Raw genomic sequence first — 10,165 nt, 5'->3', positions numbered from 1 at the left:
TAGACACGGTTGCGGATTTGAAGGGCGAATGTCCGCCGCTCCTGCGTGTGAAATGGAAGAAAAGGACAGACGATGAAGCGGAAAAATAGGTGCGCTGCGGTGCATGTCTAACCACGCTGCCTTAGGGTGCGTCTGGATTTGTCTGTCACAGCTGGGGGGGGGGGGGGGGGAAGAGAAATCAAAGCAACGGGAGTGTGGTTTTAGTGGTAGAGGGTATTTAAAGATCAAAGGCACAGACGTCCACTAGCTTCTGCATTGCACGGTGGCACGTTCAGGTTTCTTCCTCGCTCTCGAGAGCCAATAGGATACCTCGGATTCCTCGCGAAGCAAAGAAATAAAAAAATATTTATATCTCATAGCGGAGCTGCCGAAGCAAGTATTGATAGAGAAGCAGGTTATTTCATCGGGCATCGCTCCTTCACTCTTTGAGACTGTCGTTTTCGTTTTAGAGGATGGACTAGGCAGGTTTTCGGCAGTGTGAACGACGGGTGAAACACACCGCTTCTCCGCCGCCAAACGTATCAGTAATTAACTGCGGCGCATCAAACGTGGTGCATCATACCGTACAGGCTAATTGCTTAACTAATTATTCCATCTTCTTACTTACTATAGCGTATGAGTGTAAAACCCGAAGAGAAACGGTCCAGAACAGTATAAATGTATTATTACTTTTATAATTACTACTTAGCGGAGGTAAGATGTAATCATTTATACTTCTTTGTTTCTTGATCTATTTTCACCAGCATGTGCTTATACTGATGTCAAACAATAACTGTTTTCAATGCTAATGAGCAATATTTTCCGGAGGATGTGTGGGTGTCTTGGAGTGGGTCACTTTAGCAAACACTTGAGCTAAGCTATTAATTTATCTGTTTTTAAAAATGGGGATAAAACAATAAAATATTAGATAGCAGTTAGTTTAATAACGACTGTCACTTCTATTAGAATATGATTTGTGTTTTTTTTCCCCCCCAGAACTCAGCGCCTGAGTTCATTGCGATTTAAACATTGCGATTAATAAATAAGTGAAAAATTTTCACCTCTACTCGTTTCGTCGGTCTGTAATATGATTTGGCACGAGCTAGCATAGTTTTATATCACATATTACAAACGAAGCCCAAATCCATCAGCGCTCACGAGGTCACCTGCTCACTGCAAACAGGTTCACACAGGTACACACAGGGACATGTTAAGTGCATGTAGCCAGCAGAGGATAACTACAAAGAACGCACATCATCTACCTAAAATGAGAATATTTGTATCATACTTAAATCATATGACTGATAGGAATTACACATAATAATACAAAGTAAGAAGGCAGCACACGCTCACACACACACACACACACACACACACACACACACACACACACACACACACACACACATGCACACTCTAGTCAATATTTTGATAGGAATTAAGTGGACATTGCAATAGATAATAATCCTTGATTATTCAGTTGAATGATCTGAAACTGGAAGATAAACTAATTAGCGCCACTGAGAGACCTGTTACCATCAGTGTAAAGTGATTAGATTACAGTGCCATGGGACCAACCATTATATGCTCCCACAGTACTGTAATTACATAACAATACAGCCACCCATGGGTGTACATAAATACAGTGTCCTTATTTCAGAAGTGTAATTAAAAAAAATCACAAACCCGAAACCAGGAATGACATCATTAAAACATTGAAATACTCCGATGTTTAAGTACAGTTCAGCATTCCATTTACATGAGCAATACGAATACAAAATCATCATCATCTTAGTGAATGAAAACGCAAACACACAGTGGAGACTACTGGCATCCATTAAACGTGGTTGTGGACAAAATGTCATTTTCAAAACAAAAATGAATAAACATAAACAACAGAATGCTTCTCAATACTCCCATTTGTGCAGATTTACAAAGATAAAAAGCATTAATGGTCATAGATTTATTACAGTATTTAGTCATATAATAGTCCCACCTATAACACACCTGTGCTCTGGTCTATAGTGATGTGTTAGCAGACCTTTATTCTGGGCCTTCAAGTTTAGAATTTCTTGTGATTTAATGGATGTTGGCTTAGTGAATGAATCTTAACGAATTACTCTAACTATACACCTAGTGAGTCATTCTAATTAATGAATGCTTCTAATAAGACACCCAGTGAATGTGTGTATTTGTATATATCTATACGAATATTAGAAACATTCACAGTTGTGTTAGCTCTCCATGAGTAGTGTGTTTCTGAATGCATGACTAGTGCTGACTGTATATTTTTGGATAGCAGACTTCTCATAAACTATCATTGACACCAACATGCATGAAACATTTCTGCAACACTCCTGCGCCTGATAGACTCACACCAGCACAACAACCACGACCATGTTAGTGCCACCAGTTGTGTTGACAATGTCCCTCCCACAGGCAATAATATCTAGTCAAAAGTGATCCTGTTGTTAAACACCTACCTGTGCTGAACGCGGGGGAGGGTGGCTAACAAACACAACATGCTAACAGATGAATTGCAGTGTGTAACTGTACACCTGTAAGAGAGACATACTTCATAATATGTCCAGTGAATGTGAGGTAGGCATTTTTAATAGCGAGCTAGGTGAGTTCTGGGAATTTGTTTCATGGTGTTCATGACTTCAGCTCTTTGCTATTGTGTGCAAGAAAGATCAAGGCCAAAGAGCTCCATTGGTGATGAGTCAGCTCTCTGAGGGTTAACTGGTGATTAGTGGTTACTGGTGATGAGTCATCTATCTGAGGGTTAACAGGTGATTAGTGTTACTGGTGATGAGTCATCTCTCTGAGGGTTAACAGGTGATTAGTGTTACTGGTGATGAGTCATCTATCTGAGGGTTAACAGGTGATTAGTGTTACTGGTGATGAGGCATCGCTCTGAGGGTTAACAGGTGATTAGTGTTACTGGTGATGAGGCATCGTTCTGAGGGTTAACAGGTGATTAGTGTTACTGGTGATGAGTCATCTATCTGAGGGTTACAGTTCTAGTGTGGTCAATCAGTAATCAGTCACTGTGTGCTTGACCACTATCTATTTTTTTAGTGTACATTGTGAACTGACCTTGGATTCCTGTCAGAGGAAGGTACTGTGACTCTCACTCGGAGAGTCTTGTTCTAGGGAATCTTTACATGATCACTGCTGCGTCCACCAGAGAGCCCTGAAACCAGCTATTACTGCTTCTACTCGTGTGAACTAGAATACATCCTGCAGTGATTGGAAGTCAGCCAAATACCCAAACCCAACCCTTCACCACAGCTCTGTCCCACACACACTCACAAATACACACACAGAGACACACAAACACATACACATACAGTCACAGACACACAAACACACACTTTCACACACACCTCCCAACCCTGGAACAGGCTAAGCTTTCCAATGGAAATTTCCAGGCCTGCCCCCTGAGTCTGGACTTCCACCTGTGTTTCTCAAATCCAAAACTGGCCTTAGTCATTGGGTGTTGAAGTTTGGCCCCACAGAAACACCATAGCTTCATCTTCTAACCTCAAATCAACCCAAAACACGTCTGACTCACCCAACCCACTAACATTTTTTTTTTCCATTGAGTACGTTGAACACAAGATTTCTTTCACCAAGCTCTAACACGCGATGGTCTTATATCTACATGTTTACATGTCTACATGTCTCGTCTTCAAACCCTCAGTTCCTCCAAGAACACTCCTGACTCCATCTATAATCTCAGGCTCTTTGACAAAGGAGAAACTGAGAGAAATTCCGTTTGACCAACCAAGTGTCCCAACAACTGCTCCAACTGACCAACTGGAACCAGAAGGGTACTTGGAAATTTGTGTGACATGAAGTCTCAAGGTATTACAGCAATCATAACTTCACAGAAACGCACCGTATTAACTTCAGCAAGGCAGAGCTCATGGAACAAAACCATCAATTCTACCAAAGTCATTCATCTGTGATCACTCATCACAAACCATATAATTCCAACGCTGGTCACGCAAACCCTGCCAGTGCTTCAGCCAATGGCCAAGCACGAAACCTGCCGAGCTCCCTCATACAGAGACAGCCCTCTGACTGGAAACCGTCTGTGTGTGCATGTCACAGGCCAGAGGATCTCCCTTTCTCTTGGCCATCATGGGCTGCTCTCAGGGGAGAACTAGCTCACATTACAGAAGGAGCGCACTGCAGCGAGGAAACAGGCCATGTTGTTCCTCGTGTAGCCTGCAATCATCTTCTCCCTCACTGCAGCTCTCCCCACACACATGCTGAGCGGGCGCTGAGTGGAAACCAACCAGCCCAGCATACACACGTAGCAAAATAAACACTTCTGCCTTGTTACGGTCATGTGACTGGCCTGTCAGACCTGCACTTCCAGAGCAGGATACATTGCAGACAACAATGAAGCTCCCTAATCTCCCCCCCCCCACCCCCAACACACACAGACACACACACACACACACCACCACAAGACCCTCTCACATTCCTGTTGGTGGGGTTTTCTTCTTTTGAGTCTAGCAGATATTGTCTATCTGTCTCCATCTCTCTATCTTTCTCCGTCTCACTCTCTCTGTCTGTCTTGCCTGTCTCTCTCTTTCTAACTCCCCTCCTCTGAGGCAGCGTGAAGGATTCCCCTCCCCTGTCCACGCTCCCCAGTGCAGCGGACTGTCCTGCAGTGGTGCCTCCGGGAACGCTGCTCTGGTTGTGACTCCTGCCGTCTCTCCATGGAGATGGATGGCCGTGCTGGTCCGGTAAGGTCACATGCCGTGAGCCTTTTTCCACCATACACTGCCTGCCTGAAACATTCAACCCTGCTTTCACTTACACATGAACAGGTTTATTTCAGATCACAACTGGGAAAAAAAGGTGATCATAATGTGACCATCAACACGATCGTACTCGATTTGTGTGATAGTGTTCCAGTAGTGTGCAGGCTACGTGAAAATATCCCCAAATACAACAAATAACCAGATAAGAGTTCTTACATCTACCCGATGCTCTAATTACTATGAAAGAGACACAGTAATCTATAATGATTTACAAAATCCCTTATTTCACAGATATTGTATATGATTCATTCACTCAAACAGAAGCTGGATGCTGGTGTCCAGAGGTGACCACACGTTCTCTTTTTCCAGGACATCAGTCATATTTTGGGACCTAAATGTGAATTTTTCAAAAACAATCTGGGCTCCAATAGCCTAAAATGTAAAGAATTTGTTTTCTCCGGTCAGCCAAGAACCTCCTTCAGCCCACTGTCTTCTATTTCTGAAAACCAAAACACATTCACTTTAGGACACACAATGCACCTCATTTCAGTGGGACAGAATTCAGTTCAGTTCACTTCAGTTCAGCTGCACTGTCACACAGGCGTGTACTGAGAATTGAGTTCCGTTTCCTCAGGTGTAAACATGACGTATGGTGCAGGATAGTGGAAATAAAACATCCCACAAGTTACTCTGAACATTATTATAGTACATTATTTAGTCGATGGCTGAGAGAATTTAACTTTGTGTTTAAGATATGTATGACAAATTGAATATATGAAATGGATGTTACTTGAACAGATGAACAGATGTACTGTTAAATGACCCCAAGCTGAAGGAAGGCAGAATTAGACATGTTGTAGCATCGCTGGTTCCAGGATTTGTCCTTCACACCTAATGTGTGGAACGTCTTTCAGAAGTTTCCTGTGGTGCAGTGGTGTCTGGTTTTGTATTCTCTACAGACCTCTGCACAGTCACGCTTTTCACAGAACTGCTGACCCTTCTCCTAATCACAGTCCTGTTATGTTCCATAGTTCAGTACATATTCAGTAATATGTTACAGCTGATCTCGGACCGGTTTCTTTTCTTGTGAGGGGCCCATTAAAAGTGTCTTTGTATAAGGATGAAACTTGGTGTGCTGTACAGTAACTGGCTCAACACTGGACGATGTTTCTTCAAATACACTCAAAAAATGTTTATGTCTAAAAAGTGCACCTAAAATAAAACTTACAAAAAAAAAACTCCAAGAGAAGATAGATAGACAGGTTTACCTTTCACCTTATGTAAACAAGAATAATAAAATTAAAATTAATAAGACAAAGTGCTGCACGCTTCCATACAACAGCAGCACAAGGGAACATCCAACCTAATAACACTTGTCAGTCTCCTTCACTCTCTCGAGGTGTGTGTGTGCGTGTGTATCGAGCTGACTCACATTATCTCATTACTGCGCCTGTTAATCAGAGTGAGGTTTCTGTGAAGAGCCCCTGTCTCTCTGATGAAGACTAATTACTCTGAAACTGAATTTAAGCTTCACAGAGATCTGTCTTTAATTGGATTAAATCAACAAATGATTTGAATCATTGAACCATTTTCTCCTTTGGTTACTCAACCATTTTTTGTAACAGATTCTGTGGGATAAAGAAGAGCTGTGATTTAAAACGATCTTCCCCTGCATACAAAATGAAACTTGACTAGCAGGCCTAATTAAAGCTGTCACTGGTTAGCCCAACGTGTCTCTCAGCTAGGAAACCTAACATGGAGATAACCATGACTGGCCAGCCGACCGGCTTCGGCTGAGTTTTGAAAGGTTATCTTTAAATCCGTCCCCCGCATAGACGATCGCTCCCTCAGGCACACGACCCTTTGACCTCTGCAAATGGCAAATCCAAATAGTTGCTCTCCCTCTCGCTGCTGTCTGTCTGGGTAGCTGAGGTGTGTCTGCACGTCCAGCTATCCGCATTCTCCAGCTGTGTAGTCACAGCCGCGGTAGAACAGAAGTCCCACGTGTTCCTGACGGACCTCCTTTCAATGCTGAGCCTCTGCCATTTGGAACAGACTGAGTAAATATGGATTCAGCACAGTGGTGGGATGAGTGCTCACACAAAAACATTACAAGGCTCGATTCTTTCTGGTTCTGGTAATTGGATTGGGAGGATGTTGTATATCCACCACAGCTTTGCTGCCCTTTCCCTGAGAGAATGTGTGTATCGGATTCTAATTCCTCAATGAACACAAACCTTCTCATAAGCGATTATTGGTCGAAACTGTAGCCAAAGGCAAAAAAAGTCAAACCTTGGCAATAAACATTTGCGGTGCTCACAAGTTCAACACTCAATCCCACAGCCCAAACACCTTAGTTTCGACCTGTAAGATAAACTGAAACATTTAACAAATGCCTTGTTTGATTGTAAATGTCAAATTGGTCACCCTGGCAAATTGGAACATAAGCTCTATGAACACTGTAACTAAGCTTTACAATTTTATACACCCCTGAAAATTCTGTTCAGAAGAAGAACAAACATGACTGTGCTGAAGGAAACGGCACTAATATTTTCTCTGGAAAGCAAAGCAGAGTTTCAATCTGATGTCAGGTCACTTTCTTTTATATTTCATTCACACCAAACCCAAAATATATTTAGGTGAATAAAGAAGTCTTTTATTTTGTAAATGTGAATATTTAGGCAGACAAGGCAGGTGTAGTCCACTGTGAGGACTTTTTTTCCTTCAAGCTCGGGGCCTCTACCAAAGGTCTGAGAGTTTGAGGGTCCTGTATTGTATCTTAGCTGTTGCAAGGACTGCACTCATCTGGACGGAGATCTCGGATACATCTGAATTCCCAGCAGGGGACCAGGTCTTGTGTTTCTTAATCCCAGCAGGAAAATAGATGACAGTGGTGGTTCCCCGTACTGGTAATCCCAAGACTGGAGTTTTTTTTCTGCACTGCACTGGATTCAAATGCCAGTGTGCTTTGGGAATTACCCAGTGAGGTGACTCAGGTGTTTGGGAAGGAACAAATACTAACTGCCACTGATACTAAACAGAGCTGGAGTTAAAGGAATTAGTGGAGTTATAACGTTGGAGGGTTTAGCAGGATGCGGAGACGAGGCACGTTGAACATAAACATACGTTTTATTGCACATGTAACATACACGTCTTAACACACAGACTAATTGGGTCAAACACCGACCACCTCAACGATAAGACACGAGACTTATATACACGCATGACAATTACACACAAGGATCAAGTGAACGACACGAGAGGGCGTGGCACTACAGACACACACACACGGAGACGTTTGAGGGGGGAGGGGCTGTACCGTGACAGGAGTGCTGTGTATGTAGCTTTTTGAATACCGTGTATGTAGTTTTTTGGAGTACCGTGTATGTAGTTTTTTGGTGTACCGTGTATGTAGTTTTTTGGCGTACCTTGTATGTAGGTTTTTGGAGTACTGTGTATGTAGGTTTTTGGAGTACCGTGTCGTTGTCCCATTGCTGTTAAATCAATGGGATAACGGGTAATCATGGACTCTCCATAACTTAGAGCCAGCGCCAGCTCACTCAAAGACAAGAAAATGGAACTTTCAGAACAAAACCTCACCTTTAAAACACAAGACCTTACTTAACGACAGAACAGAGTAGAGCGACACGGGTGCTGGACAACTAGCATGCTACAGAACTTAGTGCTGTGGTTCCCAGATCCGGTCCTGGACATCTACAAACTGCCACATACAGTTCCAACATTCCCAGCTCCAATGTTCTGACTTTCCTGAAGACCTTGAGCACGTGGATTGGGGTTGCAGTCTGGAGCCACAACAAATTCTATAGTGGTGCTGCTACAGGACTGTAGTTTAGGGTTTTGTCCTGCAGTACTACTCCTTGATGAAGGCGTGATAATTGGGTATATTACATCTTAGAAAAGCACTAAACAGGCAAGTAAAGTGTCCTTCCAGGACAGCAGCCCAAGTGTACCCGCTGACACTAAGGCCTCTTAACACGGGAATCATCGACAAGAAGTTACGACACAGAACAAAGTAAGAGAGTGAGAGAAAGAGATGGAGTCCATTTTTGTTACTCTCCCTCACCAGCTGTCAATGCCGTTGGGGGGGGAGTTAAGGGGGGTTGCCACGGTGACAGGAGGCCACATGTCTTAAGGGCCTCTCTTTGGTCAAAGGAGCCCATTGTTCTGACAGTAAGCTGCCTTCCCAGGGCTCCCAGACCTCAGAGTGAAACCCCCAACCCGTCAGCACACACTGCCTCCCACCCGCTCAGCGGAGAAAACAGTTAGTGCAGCCATTTGAACGCCAACAGCAGGACACAATCAGGCTAGTCTGGAGACGTCGCCTCACAGGGCATCTACATGAGGCCTTTTAGGGAGAATAGCGTAGAAAAATAGAAGACCATTCATTTTGATAATTAAAGCACAGTGTTGCTGAAGAAAACAAACTTTTTAACCTGGAAACTCATTCTGATAATATGAAACACCATGTGCATGCCTTTATATATATATATATATATATATATATATATAAATAAATGTAAAATTTAATATAATTTATTTCTATTTGCTCTAGTAATTTTATGCACTCTAGAAATTTTACATTTACGGCATTTAGCAGACGCTCTTATCCAGAGCAACTTACAAAGTGCTTTGTCATTTACTCATAGAACATATCCAAGTACAGTATAGTAGGTTAGAATTAAACATACCAATGAACTAGAATACTGTAGAATACAGGGATGAATGCTGATACCTAGAAGTACAAAATGCTTAAGGTCTATCTTAAACAATGGTAAGTGCAATTTTGTCGGATGTCCCTTTTAGACTAACTTGTGCAATATGTACGCTACTGTGCAATTTACTTCGGGATCGATAAAATCTTATCTTATCTAATGAACCTGGAGTATTTGCACACTCACGCCTTCCACTAGGTGGCGACATTCTCCAACGACTATCCCAACCTTTTGCCTATAATAGATACCCGAACCTCAAATCCTCAAGGCACGGTGCTGGCTATTGTAACGCTCTGCGGTTGATTAAACGATTCATGTGGTCACACCTGACTCGCAGATAAAGGGAGAGTAGAAAACCTATAGAACCCGGACACTGAGGACTGTGAACTGAATACTTTTATTCTGAACTAATAATGAACCATTATAGGGTGCGGTAACTTCCTTCTTCGTCCACTAGATGGCTCTACTCAACAAGCAACAGAAGTTGAGCTCGTTAGTGTTCAATCAGATAAATGACTGTGTGTATAAACGCGAACATCGGACACATAAGGTCAAAGGAAGGTTTCCATTAAACGGTAATGCAGCTCGTGTCATTTACTAAAACTCAGAAAGTAGCCGGGGTTTGTAACTGTTCACCTAAATAGTTAAAAGCATGATAATCACTTCACTAAT

At 42.6% G+C, this 10,165-nt stretch overlaps 1 long non-coding RNA gene across 1 annotated transcript; it reads left to right on the top strand.

Moving 5' to 3' along the window:
* The first annotated feature begins 12 nt into the window (after positions 1–12).
* LOC113587349 lies at positions 13–5,851 on the top strand. The gene is made up of 4 exons (XR_003411730.2): positions 13–89; positions 3,686–3,849; positions 4,612–4,742; positions 5,052–5,851. It is a non-coding gene; the product is annotated as an uncharacterized LOC113587349 (long non-coding RNA).
* Positions 5,852–10,165: the final 4,314 nt, after the last annotated feature.

The sequence above is a fragment of the Electrophorus electricus genome, chromosome 9, assembly GCF_013358815.1.
Source record: "Electrophorus electricus isolate fEleEle1 chromosome 9, fEleEle1.pri, whole genome shotgun sequence".
NCBI classification, from domain to species: domain Eukaryota; kingdom Metazoa; phylum Chordata; class Actinopteri; order Gymnotiformes; family Gymnotidae; genus Electrophorus; species Electrophorus electricus.
Note: the sequence above shows the minus strand (reverse complement) of the source record. Positions and strands in the feature narration are given on the sequence as shown.